The sequence below is a fragment of the Schistocerca gregaria genome, chromosome 4, assembly GCF_023897955.1.
Source record: "Schistocerca gregaria isolate iqSchGreg1 chromosome 4, iqSchGreg1.2, whole genome shotgun sequence".
In the NCBI taxonomy this organism is placed as follows: domain Eukaryota; kingdom Metazoa; phylum Arthropoda; class Insecta; order Orthoptera; family Acrididae; genus Schistocerca; species Schistocerca gregaria.
In genome coordinates, this window is record NC_064923.1 from 126115072 (window position 1) to 126135296 (window position 20225).

The 20225-nt window shown below is 44.7% G+C and overlaps 1 protein-coding gene across 2 annotated transcripts in view; it reads left to right on the forward strand.

Moving 5' to 3' along the window:
* Nucleotides 1-20225, forward strand: part of LOC126266957 (uncharacterized) — a 1160365-nt gene that overhangs the window by 535742 nt on the left and 604398 nt on the right. The window lies entirely within an intron of this gene.

The window sequence follows — 20225 nt, forward strand, 5'->3', positions numbered from 1 at the left end:
CTACGAAACTACGCGCTACGCACCTAACCTGTCGTGTTGTTAGTATGTGAGCGGCTGGGACAGGATGCAGAGGCAACCGGCGCTGCTCCCACCTCCCTCAACCACGCCTCGTTGGGTTCCCAGAAACCAACGACGCCCCTGCGCGGCTGGTTTTTATCGGGTGAAGTCAGCCGATCAGCGGCCCGCGCTGTGAAGTCAGCTGGCCTTGCCGCCGCCGCCGCCCGCCGCCTGGACCGCCGTGATTTTCCGCTTCTGTGTGACAGGCCGGCCGCTCATGTGACGCGCCGTGGCGTAATCCGCGGCTGCATGTCGCGTGTAACTGCAGCGGGTCCTGCTGGGCTTGGCAGGTATATTCAGGGTGAATCATTCACCCTGTAGCGGCCTTTGAAACTTGATGGTGGACCAGAGCTGTGTTCCGGGCTGCGACTAGAAGTCTCGGGACAATCTCATACCGATGGAGCTATCGAGGCTCGACTCACAAATCGCCCACGTCAGGATCTACACTACTGGCCATTAAAATTGCTACACCAAGAAGAAATGCACATGATAAACGGGTATTCATTGAACAAATATATTATACTAGAACTGATGTGTGATTACATTTTCACGCAGTTTGGGAGCATGGATCCTGAGAAATCAGTACCCAGAACAACCACCTCTGGCCGTTATAACGGCGTTGTTACGCCTGGACATTAAGTCAAACAGAGCTTGGATGGCGTGTACAGGTACAGCTGCCCATGCAGCTTCATCACGATACCACAGTTCATCAAGAGTAGTGACTGGTGTATTGTGACGAGCCAGTTGCTCGGCCACCATTGACCAGACTTTTTCAATTGGTGAGAAATCTGGAGAATGTGCTGGCCAGGGCAGCAGTCGAACATTTTCTGTATCCAGAAAGGCCCTACACGAACTGCAACATGCGGTCGTCCATTATCCTGCTGAAATGCAGGGTTTCGCAGGGATCGAAAGAAGGGTAGAGCAACGCGTCGTAACACATCTGAAATGTAACGTCCACTTTGATGACGAATACACACTTCCAATGTGCGTTCACTGCGATGTAGCCAAACACGGATGTGACCATCATGTTGCTGTAAACAGAACCTGGATTCATCCGAAAAAATGACGTTTTGCCATTCGCGCGCCCAGGTTGGTCGTTGAGTACACCATCGCAGGCGCTCCTGTCTGTGATGCAGTGTCAAGCGTAACCGCAGCCATGGTCTCCGAGCTGATAGTGCATGCTGCTGCAAACGTCGTCGAACTGTTCGTGCAGTTGGTTGTTGTCCTGCAAAAGACCCCATCTGTTGACGCAGGGATCGAGACGTGGCTGCACGATCCGTTACAGCCTTGCGGATACGGTGCCTGTCATCTCGACTGCTAGTGATATGTGGCCGTTGGGATCCGGCACGGCGTTCCGTATAACCTTCCTGAAACCACCGATTCCATATTCTGCTAACAGTCATTCGATCTCGACCAACGCGAGCAGCAATGTCACGATACGATAAACCGCAATCGCGATACGCTACAATCCGATCTTTATCAAATTCGGAAACGTGATGGTACTCATTTCTTGTCCTTACACGAGGCATCACAACAACGTTTCAAATTGTTCAAAGGCTCTGAGCACTATGGGACTCAACTACTGTGGTCATTAGTCCCCTAGAACTTAGAACTACTTAAACCTAACTAACCTAAGGACATCACACACATCCATTCCCGAGGAAGGCTTCGAACCTGCGACCGTAGCAGTCGCACGGTTCCGGACTGCGCTCCTAGAACAACAACATTTCACCAGACAACGCCGGTCAACTGCTGTTTGTGTATGAAAATCGGCTGGGAACTTTCCTCATGTCAGCACGTTGTTGGTGTCGCCACCGGCGCCAATCTTGTGTGAATGCCCTGAAAAGCTAATCATTTGCATATCACAGCATCTTCTTCCTGTCGGCTAAATTTCGCGTCTGTAGCACGTCATCTTCGTGGTGTAGCAATTTTAATGGCTAGTAGTATATACTTCACAAGCCAAGTTACAGAGTGTGTCGCACGGTACTTCGTGTTGATGCCGTCACCTTTGAAACCCTGCTCATAAGAACGCGACAGCTTAGATTTTCAGATAGAGCGCTCAAATGGTTTGAAAGCTACTTGAAAAACAGACAGTAACGTGTTGCCTTTGGGAATGAAAAGACATCCTTGTTGCCACAGTAGTGCCACAGGGGCCAGTGAAGCGCCCACTGTTGTTTTTCTTGTCTGTCATGGGTATTTCTTCGTTTTTATCCTGCAAGTAACTTACCATTTTTCATGCCGACGATCTCCAGCTTGACTTAAGATACCAATATTATGATCGTCCACATGAACGATGATCCATCTATAATGGTACGATGTACGATGTAAACTAAATGCGAAAAATTCACAAATTATTTTACACTGTGCAGTCGCATTAATGTGACAACTGCCTATGTTCGAGGTCAGCTAGCAATAACCACTGTCAGACCGTAAGTGGCAGCACTAGCAGTCGAGGGTACGTAAAGCGTCTCTCGTGGATGGGGGAAACAGTGCAGTCGTTGACGTAATGCGAAAACAGAGCGATTTATCTGACATCCAGAAGGGTACGGTCACAGGCTTCGTGCCCAGGGGTGGAAGCATTGCCGAAAGGTTAAGTTTCTAAACAGTTCGTGTGTTTTCGTGGGTACAGTATACCGTGAAAAGGAAAATGAGGCTGACAAAAGCTGGCGCCGAAGTGCCTGAGGTGCACAATTGGTCGTACATGACAGCGCTGAACGGTGGCTGTGGAGATGTGGACGGGCGAATAGACGTGCAAATGTGTAACTGAGCGGCCACCCCAGGTGATCCAAGGGCGAGCCAGCCTCGCCACCATTGTAACAAACTACAGTCCCCAGGGTGGTCACACGTAGAGATGCGTACGTGTGCGCTCGTGCAAGCGCTCTAATAAAGAAAGAGCAATTCATAATCCTTCCACCTACTAGGGCATGCGAGAAAGTAATGTCTCTGATTTTTTTATGTGAAAACTCTCAAAGCTTTTGAAATGAAACAAACGTTGTTAACATTCTACATCTTTATCCTCCATGCATATTTATTTGTAGCCCGCTGCCTCTAGAGGGCTCCGAACTGTAGCATGTAACATGGTCGTAACTTATCTAAGTCTGTGCATGAGAAACAGCGTGGTCGTAATCGAGTTGCGAATGCGGAAAGTTCGTCCGCACATGGAACATCCTCTCATTCTGTTTGGCAGTACCAGACCTCACACGAGAGTTGCTACATCTGCAACAGTCCGACGTCTTGGGTTCATAGATCATCCACCATATAGTCCCGACATCGCCCCATCCAATTTTCTTATGTTCCCAAAACTTAAAGATCAATTCCGAGGGCTTCACTTCTATAGTGATGCGGTGCAAATAGAAGCATTGTTGTGGCTCCTAAAACAAAACCAAGCAAATTTACAGTTACCGTATCAACAAACTGGTCTGTCTTTGGGAGAAATGTTCTATTTAGATGCTTTAAGAGCTTTGTAAGGTGTCAGGCAAATCCAACACCTTCCATGAAAACCCTGACATGATAAGCAAATCCAGTACTATGTCACATAGCTCCGAATAAATCGTGACATTAAATTAACCAAAGTAATACGAGTAACGAGTGAGCAAATGGAATACCACAGACTAACACAAGAATGTCTAAATGCATGTCATACCTTCCCACCGTGAGACAGACGCAGTTCTGAGGGGAGAAACGAGAACAGAAGCCGAGAGCAGAACTGTGTTAAGCTGGAAGGCCCCACAATAAGCGATGGACGGACACCCACGTCGCCAGCTAACCGCTAAGACCACACCACCCGCAAGTTTTGGCGTGAGACTTTTACGCGTCTCTGTTACGTCAAGGACCACCCCCCGCCCATGTTAAAAGCTAGAGCCCTCCAGAAAAACAGCATAGTACTTACGATAACACAAAAAGGGCCACACCACCCGCAAGTCTTAGCGTGAGATTTTTTCGCGTCTCTGTTACGTCAAGGACCACCCTCCAGAAGAACAGTATAGATCTTACGATAACACAAAAAGGGTCCCACACCAGCTGCAAGTTTTAGCGTGAGACTTTTTCGCGTCTCTGTTACGTTGCAATCTTTAAAAACATTGCCCCACCACGAAAAGTATAACGTTTCTCATTGGATAGACAGAATTTTTGTAGGCGGAGCTTAAGGTTAACATTGAGACCCTGATTGGTCAGATCAAACACAGCCAGATAGTTTTTTTTAACCAACTTCGGTAAGTTATAGTAAGGAGAAGTTAGGAGAGAGTTACTTCGGATACGGCGAGGTGAGCGGAGCTGTGCTGTCCGCCGCCCCCTGACGAACACCGACAAGGTAATGAACGCACGCGATGCCGCATAACAGCGCATAAAGCTTCACTCAGAACTGCAGAAGTCTCATCGGTTACACCCCCTTTTTGCGTAACACTAGTGTCGATCGTCAATTAAAGCTCATGATGTTCACATTTGCCACTTGAAGTAAAAATCTGGAACGCGATGATTTTTCTGTTATATAGTTATTGAGAAGCCACATCAGCCACTGTAATTTACGTCAAGTTAGATAAGTAATTAAAGATAATTGAGGGTCACTGTAGACCATTTTGATAGTTTTCTCTTTTGTGAAACTTAATTTAAACCTAGATTATAGATGTGATATGGCATAGGTCATCCTTCGATCCATTGTAGAACTTAGAAACCCACTCATTGAATATTCGTTCACATTTTCGTTGAACGCAGTTGGTTTTTACCATCCTGTATTAAAACACTTCCTTTTATCAATAGTGCAATTTATAAACAAAGTTTTGTGAGTAGAATAAAATTTCCAGTGGTAAACTTAACTGCTTTTTCGACGTTATTTTACCAGCTAACTAAAAATAGGAAAGCCTTGAACCCTTTCCACTAAATTTAGTTAGTATTAAGATTGTTTTACAGGGAGTACAGTGGAGCTGACGCTGAGATCATTAAGTATTTGGTTATATCATCGCTAGTCTCACTGAACTCTTCTGAATTCTACATGTCATGTGTGGTCTGGTGTCTCCTTACCAGCAACAGGTCCCAGGTTCAAACTAGTCAATTCCCTAAAAAACACGCTCAGAGCGTCATTGCCCGAAAGTGGTAAGGAGACACGATATAGAACAAACAGACACCACCCAGAATGTTAGAGTGTGTGAAGTCCTATGGGACCAAACTGTTGACGTCAGAGGTCCCTAAGCTTACACCACACACACACACACACACACACACACACACACACGTTCGAGGGAGGACTCGAACCCCCGACAAAGGGAGCCGCGCGAACCGTGACAATGCGCCCGATCGCACGGCTACCTCGCGCGGCAGGCTGAAAGCATTATTGGCGAATGACTACGACGCACTGTTACGTCAGCATGTCCCATATCCGCGACGCGGAAACAGAGTGATTTATCTGACGTCCAGAAGGGTACGGTCACAGGCTTCATGACAAGGAGTGGAAGCATTTCCGAAAGGTTAAGTTTCTAAACAGTTCGCATACCTTGCATAGCAAAATGAGGCTGCCAAAAGCCGGCGCCGAGGTGGCTGTGGTGCGCAATTGGCCGTATATGACAGGGCTGAACTGTGGCTGTGGAGATGTGGACGGGCGAATAGACGTGCAAATGTGCAACTGAGCGCCCACCCCAGGTGAAGCAAGGGCCTGCCAGCAGAGTGTCCCGAATGACCAATCAGTGAACGCTAGTGCGTATGGGCCTTCGCTGCAGGTTTCTTGTCCATACACCACTCACGCTGACTACTGTCCATCGACGAGGAAGCCTGGATTTGCACGCAAGTATCGCAACTAGACGTCCACTAACTGGCGATAGGTGGCCGTTTCAGATAGATCATGTTTTGTGCTCCACTGGATAGGGAGCAAACACTCTGCAACAACCATCGGAAGGGTCAAGGCAGTAGGAGGGTGCGATATGGTACGGGAAGATTTCCGCGGCATTCCCTGTTTGGTCTCGTCATTCTGGAAGGAGGAGTAGGTCAACACAAGTATTCATCTATTCTTGGAGACCATGTCGACCCCTCTATATGCAGTTTGTTTTTCCTCGACACGATGGAATCTACCAGGAGGACAATGAAACATGTCAGACGGTTGGCGTGTTCGTGCGTGGTTCAAAAAACATCAGGATGAGTTTACCCATTTCCCCTGGCCACCAGACTCCCCAGAATTAAACCTAATCTCGATTGTGCTGCTCGGAAAAAAACTTGGGTGTAACTTTCGACGAGCATCTTATCTGGGCAGAAAATACTGTCGTTATATGCGGGAAGACATTTGCTTGCCTCTGTGCCCGTAAAAAGTTTTGGACCTTATTGTTACAGGATGCGAAATGTAAACTAGTGCAATCACTCGTTCTTTCGAACTTCCACTGTTGCGATACAACCCAGCAAAACACGAGAAGCCAGATCACTATCGGCTTAGGACTAACCATGGACGCCTGTGTGCATTATGTCGGTAACGTCTCCCTATTAGACCACATAAGCGCTTCATACGCCAAGTAAGGTGGCTTGCGATCAGAGAAGTTACGTTATTGCCACAAGCTACACTACTGGCCATTGAAATTGCTACCCCACGAAAATGACGTGCTACAGACGCGAAATTTAACCGCCAGGAAGAAGATGCTGTGATATGCAAATAATTAGCTTTTCAGAGCATTCACACGAGGTTGGCGCCGGTGGCGACACCAACAACGTGCTGACATGAGAAAAGTTTCCAACCGATTTCTCATAGACAAACAGCAGTTGACCGGCGTTGCCTGGAGATACGTTGTTGTGATGCCTCGTGCGAGGAGGAGAAATGCGTACCATCACGTTTCCGACTTTGATAAAGGTCGGATTGTAGCCTATCGCGTTTGAGGTTTATCGTATCGCGACATTGCTGCTCGCTTTGGTCGAGATCCAATGACTGTTAGCAGAATATGGAACCGTTGGGTTCAGGAGTGTAATACGGAGCGCCGTGCTGGATCCCAACGGCCACGTATCACTAGCAGTCGAAATGACAGGCATCTTATCCACATGGGTGTAACGGATCGTGCAGCCACGTCTCGATCCCTGAGTCAACAGATGGGGACGTTTGCAAGACAACAACCATCTGCACGAACAGTTCGACGACGTTTGCAGCAGCATGGACTATCAGCTCCGAGACCACGGCTGCGGTTGCCCTTGACACTGCATCACAAAGTGTAGAAATGAGTTTAGATGCTTGTGATTTATGTGTATATAGTGCGGTGTGATGCTTGTCTTGTATGGGTATGAGAAAAGGAACAGGGTGAATCGCGAACCCGGCACATGGAATATTCCTCTCGAACTGCACCCAGGGAGGCACCGAAATTATCGCCCTCATCCGACGGAGGGATCACCATCAACAGTTCACATGCCCTCACTCTAAGAGACATTCCACAGATGTTTGAAATTTAATCCAGAACGTTAAATGGAATTCAGATTATCAGGTACTTTCCGCCACGAGCTCTCCTCCCCTCGCCGACCTCATGCTGGCAGTGAAATTTCTTACACGGCCAGAATTCGGTCCGAATACCTCAGAGACTAAATCCGCATACACAGGGTGTTCCTAGAGGAATGTTCATTAATCAGCGATATTGCAGGAACGATCTCTCGAAGCAAAAAAGTCTAGGAAACATAGTCTCTAAAATGTATACGTTAAGGTCCATAAGCACTTCTTCATCTTCGAAAGTGTGAGACAAATGTTTCCCACTGCAAGCTGTTTGATCAAACATAACAATTGTTATCTTTGGAAACGAAGTGAGATACTCTGTAATCTTTGATCTAACATAAATTTCACGGCCCCACACATTTATGCTTGTAGTGATGACGGCTTAACAACCAATAACCGGTCTGTAAAAGAAAATAGTAAATATTGTAGGATATTACACCAGGACTGTACGCGTTTTCAGTCGTTATGTACAAAATATTTTACCTCATGCTCATAAATTAAGGATAACTGCAGAATGTGGTGCCATACAACGTGGGACTACACAAGACTGGCGCAAACAGCATACACACCATAGGGAACAAACACAACACAGATCTGTAAGTCCACGGTATTGGTGATAAGTTGAGAAAACCGTCCCGAAACACATGTGCTACAAAACGTCACTGTTTCCTGAGCATGTACCCCGACATCAATATGGGATATGATCATGATGCACACGTACACAGGCCGCACAACGGCTTTGCATACTCTGGATAGGGTGGTAGAGTAGATGTTAAAATATAGCCTCCCGTTCTTCCACCAGTGCCTGTCGGAGCTCCTAAAGTGTTGTAGGGGTTTGAAGACGTGCAGCGATACGTCGGCCGAGAGCATCCCAGACGTGCTCGATGGGCTTTAGGTCTGGAGAACAGGCAGGCCACTCCATTCGCCTGATGTCTTCTGTTTGAAGGTACTCCTCCACGATAGCAGCTCGTTGGGGCCGTGCGTTATCATCCATCAGGAGGAAGATGGTACCCACTGCACCCCTGAAAAGGTCGACATACTGGTGCAAAATGAAGTCCCGATACACCTGACATATTACAGTTCCTCTGTCAAAGACAAGCAGGGGTGTACTTGCACCAATCAAATCCCACCCCACACCATCAAACCACGACCTCCATACAGGCCCCCTTCAAGGAAATTAAGGGGTTGGTATCTGGTTCCTGGTTCACGCCAGATGAAAACCGGCGGGAATCACTGTTCAGACTATACCTGGACTCGTCCATGAACTTATTCTGGGACCACTGTTCCAATGACCATGTACTGCATTCTTGACACCAGGCTTTACAGGTTCTCCCGTGACCAGGGGTCGGTCGAATGCACCTTGCAGGTCTCCCAGCGAATAAACCGTGGACACAACTGTTCCAGTGGCTGCGGTAAGGTCCAGAGCAGGGCTACCTGCAGTACTCCGTGGCCGTCTGCGGGCACTGATGGTGAGATATCGGTCTTCTTGTGGGGTTCCACACTGTGGACGTCCCATACTGTAGCGCCTGGACACGTTTCCTGTCTACTGGAATAGTTGCCATAATCTTGAGATCACAGTTTGTGACACATCGAGGGCCCGTGCTACGATCTGCTGTGTTTGACCAGCCTCCAGTCGCCCTAGTGTTCTACCCCACATAACGTCATCAATATGTGTTCTTTGAGCCATTTTCAACACACAGTCACCGTTAGCACGTCTGAAAACGTCTGCAGACTTACTCGCTGCACCGTACTCTGACACGCACCAACACACCTCTGCGTATGTGGACTGCTGCCAGCGCCACCGTGCGACGACCGCAGGTCAAATGCACCGCACGGTCATACATCGAGGTGATTTAAACCCGCAAGCCGCCAACTACCATGCATCAGCATTATCCTTAATTTATGAGCATGAGTGCATTTGGTGTTTCTTGAGTGTGTGTTTAAATACTTGGAAGTTCTTGATAGCACACGACAAAATTAAGACCTTTATTGGGCACATTTCCAATTAAATGTTGATTTCCCATGGAGCTGAGCGTTCACGAAGTGTTGCGGACAAGCCCATTAGTTAAAAGTTCCTTGCAGGTCCCGTATATCTCAGTGTTCTGGCCTTGTGTGTACGCGCTAATTCATCCCACTATTTCAAGTGTACCGTAGTATAATAGGGCAACAATATCGAGGAACTTCACGACAGTTATAAAACGACTGAAATTTAATCATCTGAAGTTCTACAAAAACACCTTCTATTGGCTCAGTTTAAGTACCATACCTCTTTGGTTATGCAGAGAGCAAGAAGATTCAAACCTTATGTTACTACAACGTCCACGTAACACAGATCGTACTAACATTGTATGTATTGTATTGTATGTTAACCGGGGGCCTAGAAACGACGGAGAGGCTCCGTCCCCGCCACAGCCGCAGTGGTCCACAACCCTATTGTCCGTTTCGGCCCCAGTGGACCCCCCCCCCCCCCCCCCTCCAGGGAACGTCTCTCACCAGACGAGTGTAACCCCTATGTTTGCGTGGTAGAATAATGGTGGTGTACGTGTACGTGGAGAACTTGTTAGCGCAGCAATCGCCGACATAGTGTAGCTGAGACGTAATAAGGGGAACCAGCCCGCATTCGCCGTGACAGATGGAAAACAGCATAAAAACCATCCACAGACTGGCCGGCTCATGGAACACAAGTCCGCCGGGCGGATTCGTGCCGGAGACCAGGCGCTCCTTCCCAGTCATGAAAGCCGTGCGTTAGCCCACAACTGCTATTCATGGGAAAGAATGTCGAGAAGAGATCTTCTTGGAAACTTCCCATTAACTGATCGAACACACTACTGGGGAACTACCAGTTCATAGTGTTCAAAGGGCATAATATTTTGACGATGACAGAAGTCGGCATCGACATGTCTGCTAACGTACTGACTTCCTCGGGGGCAGTCATTCTCCTTTTTCAGACTCAGCTCCTATGGTCCTGCTTTCGAAACATCAGCGCTTGGCGCTCCCTCTCTTTCATGGGTGTTGCTGTTTATATTATCTCGATGTGTTGTTGCCTTTACTGTTTCGGGTTTTTACCTGCTTATCAGGAGAAAGAAAACTGGCGTTCTACGGATCGGAGCGTGGAATTTCAGATCCCTTAATCGGGCAGGTAGGATAGAAAATTTAAAAAGGGAAATGGATAGGTTAAAGTTAGATATAGTGGGAATTAGTGAAGTTCGGTGGCAGGAGGAACAAGACTTCTGGCCAGGTGAATACAGGGTTATAAACACAAAATCAAATAGGGGTATGCAGGAGTAGGTTTAATAATGAATAGGAAAATTGGAATGCGGGTAAGCTACTACAAACAGCATAGTGAAAGCATTATTGTGGCCAAGATAGATACGAAGCCCACACCTACTACAGTAGTACAAGTTAATATGCCAACTAGCTCTGCAGATGTTGAAGAAATTGATGAAATGTATGATGAGATAAAAGAAATTATTCAGGTAGTGAAGGGAACGAAAATTTAATAGTCATGGGTGACTGGAATTCGTCAGTAGGAAAAGGGAGAGAAGGAAACATAGTAGGTGAATATGGATTGGGGGGAACAAATGAAAGAGGAATCCGTCTGGTAAACTTTTGCACAGAGCATAACTTACTCATAGCTAATACTTGGTTCAAGAATCATAAAAGAATGTTGTATACATGGAAGAATCCTGGAGATACTAAAAGGTATCAGATAGATTACATAATGGTAAGACAGAGATTTAGGAATCAACTTTTAAATTGTAAGACATTTCCAGGGGCATATGTGGACTCTGACCACAATCTATTGGTTATGAACTGTAGATTAAAACTGAAGAAACTACAAAAAGGTGCTAAATTAAGTATATGGGACCTGGATAGACTGAAAGAACCAGAGGTTGTAGAGTGTTTCAGGGAGAGCATAAGGGAACAATTGACAGGAATGGGGGAAAGAAATACAGTACAAGAAAAATGGGTAGCTTTGAGGGATGACGTAGTGAAGGCAGCAGACGATCAAGTAGGTAAAAAGACGAGGGCTAATAGAAATCCTTGGGTAACAGAAGAAATATTGAATGTAATTCATGAAAGGAGAAAATATAAAAACGCAGTAAACGAAGCAGGCAAAAATGAATATAAACGTCTCAAAAATGAGATCGACAGGAAGTGAAAAATGGCTAAGCAGGGATGGCTAGAGGACAAATGTAAAGATGTAGAGGCTTATCTCACTAGGGGTAAGATAGATACTGCCTACAGGAAAATTAAAGAGACCTTTGGAGAGAAGAGAACCACTTGTATGAATATCAAGAGCTCAGATGGCAACCCAGTTCTAAGCAAAGAAGGGAAAGCAGAAAGGTGGAAGGAGTATATAGAAGGTTTGTACAAGGGCGATGTACTTGAGGACAATATTATGGAAATGGAAGAGGATACAGATGAAGACAAAATGGGAGATGAGATACTGCGTGAAGAGTTTGACCGGGCACTGCAAGACCTGAGTCAAAACAAGGCCCCGGGAGTAGACAACATTTCATTAGAACTACTGACGGCCTTGGGAGAGCCAGTCATGGCAAAACTCTACCATCTGGTGAGTAATATGTATGAGACAGGCGAAACACCCTCAGACCCTACTTCAGATAATAATTCCAATCCCCAAGAAAGCAGGTGTTGACAGATGTGAAAATTACCGAACTATCAGTTTAATAAGTCACAGCTGCAAAATATTAACGCGAATTATTTACAGACGAATGGAAAAACTGGTAGAAGCGGACCTTGGGGAAGATCAGTTTGGATTCCGTAGAAATGTTGGAACACGTGAGGCAATACTAACCTTACGACTTATCTTAGAAGAAAGATTAAGAATAGGGAAACCTACGTTTCTAGCATTTTTAGACTTAGAGAAAGCTTTTGACAATGTTGACTGGAATACTCTCTTTCAAATCTGAAGGTGGCAGGGGTAAAATACAGGGAGCGAAAGCCTATTTAGAATTTGTACAGAAACCAGATGGCAGTTATAAGAGTCGAGGGACATAAAAGGGAAGCAGTGGTTGGGAAGGGAGTGAGACAGGGTTGTAGTCTCTCACCGATGTTTTTCAATCTGTATATTGAGCAAACAGTGAAGGAAACACAAGAAAAATTCGGAGTAGGTATTAAAATCCATGGAGAAGAAATCAAACTCTTGAGGTTCGCCGATGACATCGTAATTTTGTCAGAGACATCAAAGGACTTGGAAGAGCAGTTGAACGGAATGGACAGTGTCTTGAAAGGAGGATATTAGATGAACATCAACAAAAGCAAAACGAGGATAATGGAATGTAGTCGAATTAAGTCGGGTGATGCTGAGGGAATTAGATTAGGAAATGAGACACTTAACGTAGTAAAGGAGTTTTGCTATTTGGGGAGTAAAAAACTGATGATGGTCGAAGTAGAGAGGATATAAAATGTAGATTGGCAATGGCAAGGAAAGCGTTTCTGAATAAGAGAAATTTGTTGACATCGAGTATAGATTCAAGTGTCAGGAAGTCATTTCTGAAAGTATTTGTATGGAGTGTAGCCGTGTACGGAAGTGAAACATGGACGATAAATAGTTTGGACAAGAAGAGAATAGAAGCTTTCGAAATGTGGTGCTACAGAAGAATGCTGAAGATAAGGTGGATAGATCACGTAACTAATGAGGAGGTATTGAACAGAATTGGGGAGAAGAGGAGTTTGTGGCACAACTTGACTAGAAGAAGGGATCGGTTAGTAGGACATGTTCTGAGGCATCAAGGGATCACTAATTTAGTATTGGAGGGCAGCATGGAGGTTAAAAATCGTAGAGGGAGACCAAGAGATGACTACACTAAGCAGTTTCAGAAGGATGTAGGTTGCAGTAGGTACTGGGAGATGAAGAAGCTTGCACAAGATAGAGTAGCATGGAGAGCTGCATCAAACCAGTCTGAGGACTGAAGGCCACAACAACAACAACCGCTGGATGCTGACATGGTTTGGAGGCTGCTTGGGAACTGATGACTGTTTGTAGTAGCTTACCCGCATTCCAATTTTCCTATTCATTATTAAACCTACTCCTGCATTACCCCTATTTGATTTTGTGTTTATAACCCTGTATTCACCTGACCAGAAGTCTTGTTCCTCCTGCCTCCGAACTTCACTAATTCCCACTATATCTAACTTTCACCTATCCATTTCCCTTTTTAAATTTTCTATCCTACCTGCCCGATTAAGGGATCTGAAATTCCACGCTCCGATCCGTAGAACGCCAGTTTTCTTTCTCCTGATAAGCAGGTAAAAACCCGAAACAGTAAAGGCAACAACACATCGAGAGAATATAAACAGCAACGCCCATGAAAGAGAGGGAGCGCCAAGCGCTGATGTTTCGAAAGCAGGACCATAGGAGCTGAGTCTGAAAAAGGAGAATGACTGCCCCCGAGGAAGTCAGTACGTTAGCAGACATGTCGATGCCGACTTGTGTGATCGTCAAAATATTATGCCCTTTGAACACTATGAACTGGTAGTTCCCCAGTAGTGTGTTCGATCAGTTAATGGGAAGTTTCCAAGAAGACCTCTTTTCGACATTCTTTCCCATGAATAGCAGTTGTGGGCTGAATCATAACAAGTGCCTACAACAGTATACGCTATCAAATCACTGTCATATAGAGTTACTCCCATATTAAATCATTGCACTTCTGCGTTTGCCACAACATACACATATTTCTGTCACAGGAGCACAGAACTTTATAACAGCTCTCTCTTAGTACACACACACACGAACACTAAGAACATGTGATTAATTTTTTTCAGTCTGCCCTCCATTACTGATGCTAACGCAGAATTGCGTCTCTGGTCCTTTTTCCCTTCCTGAACCCAAGTAATCTTCCTCTAAGACGCCTACATTTAAAAAAAATTCTTTTATACAATTGTGGCCAGCAGTTTATACATGTGCCTTATCAGAATAACCGGCCGGCTGTTTTCACATATATCCGCACACGCTTTCTTTTCTAATGAAATGATATTATTTTTTCTGATAGTCGAATGGGAATTCACTCGTTTTATAAATTTTTTACGTCAACTGAAAAAAATCTTCTAGTTCTTACACTTCCCTCAGTAATTCCGACGGTATATCATTGACTCCTTATGATTTGTGTATGTCGAACAGACCGCATTAACGATAACCTATTTCTTCCGCATGAGCTTCCTTCTCCTCATCTGTCACACTCCATAGCGGCTCCCTTTAATGCACATGCATTAAATACATCCTTGTTATCTTTATGCTGTTTTTTCTGTATTTAGTAAAGGTTTCGTATCTACATCTTGTAGATTAACATCATTATATTTTATTTATCGGGAGTTTCGTTTAACCTTATTATACTATTGTAACGCAATGACAGTCCCCAAGACGGCCACACGTCGGGATGCGTACTTGTGCGCCCGTGCAAGGGTTCTGACAAAGAAAGAGGCAGTTCATTATCCTTCCATCCACGAGGGAGTGATGAAAGTAATGCCTCCCAATTTTTTATGTGATATCGTTTAAAGCTCTTTAAATCAAAACAACACATTTGTTATTAACATTTTACATCTTAATTCGTCATGCCTGCTTATTTGCAGCCCTCTTTCGCAAGAGGGATACGAAGTGTAGCGTGTAGCATGACGACAACTTAACTGCGTAGGTGCGTGAGAAACAGCGTGCTGTAATCAAGTTTCGAATTCAGAGAGTTCATCCACACGTGGATCTCACTTTCCTTTAGCATAACAATGCCAGATCACACTTGAGCGCTGCGGCATCTGCAACAATCCGACACCTGTCACTGTCATCAACCGTCCTCCATAGAATCCCAGCTTGGCCCCATCCGATTTTCATCTGTTTCCAAAACCAAAAGAACACCTCCGAGGACTTCACTTTGATAGTGATGAAGCGCTGCAAGCAGAGGTGGTGTTGTGGCTCTGACAACAAAGTCAAACATTCTACAGTGACAGTATCGACAAACTTGTTTGTTGCTGGGAGAAACGTGTTCGTCGCCAGGGTGACTACGTTTAGAAATAAATATGTAGAGATGAAGAATAAAGATGTAGTATGTTAACAGAGTTTGTTTTATTTAAATGCTCTAAGAGCTTCCACATAAAAAATTCGGCCACATAAAAATTTTTTAGGCTTTACTTTTCAGCACTTCATCGTAGTTTCAGACTTTGTACCCTTTCCCAATGACAAACCCATGGGTGAATTTGTTTTGGTGTAATTAATTGTATTTCGAGCTTCCTAATATTTAAATTGAAGATGAACACCTTAATGAAAATCCATATAAAAAGGAGACCGGAATGAACAGATTTCAAGATCCCCTCGCTTCTAAACTGATACTGTTATTACGCAGCTTAGCCGCGAGTCCGTAAAGGGTGGTGTATATGACGTACAGTATAACCGGTGAGCATTTCCACCCGGAATTTCCGAGTGTTAGTTCGGGCCTTCTCGATCCGCCTTGGTGGGTCGTGTCGTCGGATTTCCTCCTACCTGTGCGCGGTGCAGCTGTCGTATATGCCGTCCCGTGCAGATTCTTCATTGGCGCATTGGATGTCTCTGTCGGTGGAAGCTAATTATCTAAAATTACTGTAGATCAACTTTGAGGTATCTATTTACTCGAAATTAACATTCACAATGCCGCAATATGACTTTTATCCCTATTGTATCAATAATGTAACACTCATGTCACAAACTACTCGTAACCGAGAGCATGGTTACCATCGAACACGACAGGAAGAGCTCTTAACGCCGACTGCCGACTGTGGCACGCAGTCCGTATCTCTCACTAGTTTCGTCACAGTCCGTGGATTTCCGATCAAGTTCGTACTTACTAAGATATGCATTTGTTAATGAACGGGTGTGAAATTATGATAAATAGTTTTAAACATCCAGAGGCTCCTCCCAGTATTCATGTTGTCATAAATGACTTAAATTATTGAATATAAATAAACAAAATCCATTACTTTGGCTCCAAGATGGCTGTACTTCCCGTCATGTACATTTCCCAGGCTGACACTTGTTGCTACGGTTCAGGGCCGAGCCCCACTGCACTACACGCCACATATAATCGCTTCGTCACCTAGCCAGCCAGCATGGGAAATGCTCTTCGAATCATGGCCGGCTACGGACTACAGCACTTTCTAACTCTCGTGAATGCATCAATAAGAGACAATAATTTAATAAAACTATTAAAAATGTCTTCGTCACTTAAGAGGCACCTTAAAAGATTCCAGTTGTGGTCATTCAGAGGAAAGTTGATAACTTGCTCAAAATGGCGGCAAGTGTTAAGAAGTACCAAAAGTTTCACATGCCTCTCTGTCTCGTAGGAGCACAGGGATACAGGGACAACCGTTTTCGTCGGTTGGAACTGGGGCATGATGAGAAAGAAGGGGCGTCGTCTCGCTAAAGATCTGGTCATTTCCCTATGTCACAACAGGTAGTCCTTGGTGAGAAAGAAGGGGCGTCGTCTCGCTAAAGATCTGGTCATTTCCCTATGTCACAACAGGTAGTCCTTGGTGACTGCTGTTCCCTGTGACTGGTAACGGTCCTGTTTTCTAGGCTCAGAAGCTCACTAAAGTGCAGCATCTCCGAGGCCACGGAAGTCCGGAACGCAGCTGCCGCCACCCTCATTCTCTCATTCTCTAGCTTGCATCCATATCGCACAACGTAGGGCGACGCCAGCGCGACGCGCTTTGCTCCCAGCATTTGTCACCTGGCAGCTAGCCGCAGGCTGCCCCCTCCCTACTTTGAACAGAAAGCCATGATGTCGCTCACCCCGTGCCAGTAATGCGCCTAGACATCAGTGATACCGTGCCCTTTGTCACTTCGCTCACAGCCTCACGCGTACACTATGCTGTCTCTATCATGACACAAATTGTTCGTGCACTGTCTACCAGGCCCATTACTAGCGTAAGTTTGCTCTATACTTGGTTTGTGTTTTCTTTGTGTAGATATTATTTACCACTGGTTCAGGTCTCTATTAACGGACGCTGTTCTACGTGGTATGAATGTGTTTGCAATGATCCATCCTCTCAGCTTCTATTTGTAACATCTCTCTCAAAATGTCTCCCCTTGTTAAACAGTAATTTGTTGTTAAAGTCGAGTTATTATCCTTACCCGTCTCCTCTAGTTACCAAATTAATCAGGGGCTTCCTGCAAGTAGGTAAGAAGCCTATACTTTCCATGGTCGACACTGAGTGAGATGTTAATTTAAATTACAGTGGCGCATACTGGACCAACTCGCTTCAAAACCTATACATAATAGGAGACTGGATATAAAATCCTACAAAATAGTGTCGTTTTAACTTTTTGGGATTGCTGATTTCAAATCGGATGTCGAAACTACAAAATTCAAAGTAGGATCCAATATGGGGGATTCGAAAATTTGGGAATTTGTGGTAAGCTTCTATGGGACCAAACTGCTGAGGTCATCGGTCCAACGACTTACATACTACTTAATCTAACTTAAACCAACTTACGCTAAGGACAACACACACACACACACATGCCCTAGGGAGGACTCGAACGTGCGACGGGGATAGACGCGCCAACCGCGACAAGATGCCTCTGACCGCACATCTTAGTGGATTCGAGTAAAACTTTGGGCGTAAGACATTTTAAGGTCACCGATAACTAATTAGAAATCTGAATTGCCGTATAATTCGACATTTTACATTTCTCACTCTAAATCGCAGTCCTATTAATAGTTACTTGCGTCATTATCACTGTTATATAATGCAAAATTAATATTACCACACTAATAATAGAGGATCCATGTGTTTCAACAAAACCTGACGCTTCAGTTTCACAGAATGGGCATATGATCAGTGAAAATGAACAGTTCAGATGTTTAGGTGTTCAGATAGATAGTAAGCTGTCGTGGAAAGCCCACATTCAGGATCTTGTTCAAAGACCTAATACTGCCATTTTTACTATTCGAGCGGTATCAGAAGTGAGTGATCGTTCGACACGAAAATTAGTCTACTTTGCTTATTTTCATTCGCTATTGTCGTATGGTATTACATTTTGGGGTAACTCTTCCCATTCTAAAAGTATATTTTTGGCTCAGTAATGGACGGTTCGGGCAATAAGTGGTGTTAGTTCACGAACCTCTTGTCGACCTCTGTTCACGAGTCTGGGTATTTTGACATTGGCCTCTCAATAAGTATATTCCTTATTGTCATTTCTTGTTACCAATATTAGTTTATTCCCAACAATAAGCAGCTTTCATTCGGTTAATACTCGGCAGAAATCAAACCTGCATTTGGATCGGACTTCCTTAACTCTTGTGCAAAAGGGTGTGCAGTATACTGCAGCATCCATTTTCAACAAGCTGCCACTCGAATTCAAAAATCTCATCAGTAATCCACGCGCTTTCAAATCGAAACTGGAGAGTTTCCTCATGGGTCACTCCTTCTATTCTGTCGAGGAGTTCCTTGAAAAATTAAGCTGACTTTCATTGTATTGCTGATAGCGTTTACTTAAACTTATGGAGTTACTTTGTTAAGGTTCATGAACATTTATTTTTATCTGTTATTACATTTATGTTGTAATTTCATGTACTGACACGCTCCATGACCTTGGAGATCTGCTCCTCAATTTGGTCCTACGGAACTTGACGAGTAAATAAATAAATAAAAGTACGAAGTGTTAAAATGGACGATAATACGAGCATGTATAGTGCTCACTACAAAATAGAACTGATCTGTCCAGTCACTGTTCTAGCAAAGTCAAATCGGTTGCGTTTCTGTTGAGCCTTGTTCTACCTCATCCCCAATTTCGACAAAATTCATCACATTTACTTTTCATCAGTAGCAGTCAGCTGAAACACTGTAAACATCCTCAGACAATTCTGACTGTCCAGTCGCGACTTGACCTTCAGTATCTGCTGCCCACGCATCTCGCAGAGTCAGATGTTCGCCTACGAGTTTAGGTTTTTGAATAGGAAGAAGATGCTGAAAAAGAAATCATTCGTAGTTTTCATCGCAAAATCATCCACAATACATTGTTTGTTCATTAGTCTTCAATTCAATAACTAAGCGATTGTTTAATTGATCGTTAATATATTTATTAATTGTTGTACATTATTGCCGAATGTTGTGCGTTATTGCGGAATATTGTTCTTTTTTGCACTACAATTGTGTACCGTGGAGCACTGCCTCACAGTACAAAAATGGCCGTTCTCTAAAAACACGAAAATATGCACGTGCAGATACATTTCAACTCCTTAACTCTTCTGTTAAGATGCAAGGAGAGTCATTTACAAAAGTGGGGCCACGCAGAGGAAATTTTGTAGGCAGCGATTTCGGATCATGTCGGTAGCAGTTTACTTTTCAGTCGATATACGTCATTACGCCGGTTAAAAATGTGATAAATATACCTTCTGGAGTGCTACCCATCCTGTTTTATCCTGACAGCTGGGCAGGATCGCTATCATATACTAAACAGACCACACAAGCAGTATCTGAAAAATGTCCTGTTGTCTGATTCACTGCACATCGGCAACTGTAACGGCACTCATCGCGTTGGAGTGCGTCCACAGCAAGGGACAAGTACGCCCCTGCCCTATCCACCCAAGATGCCGCCGTAGTAAAGTCGGAACGCGTGCCGTTTTCTGTTTCTGTTCAGTCCACGTTTTGAAGCTAGTTGGCCCAGTGGCCAGCGCGTTAATTTCACCTGTCCTGTAGGTCAGGTCTCTGAGTGACTACTAACAGCACGAAGGTGATA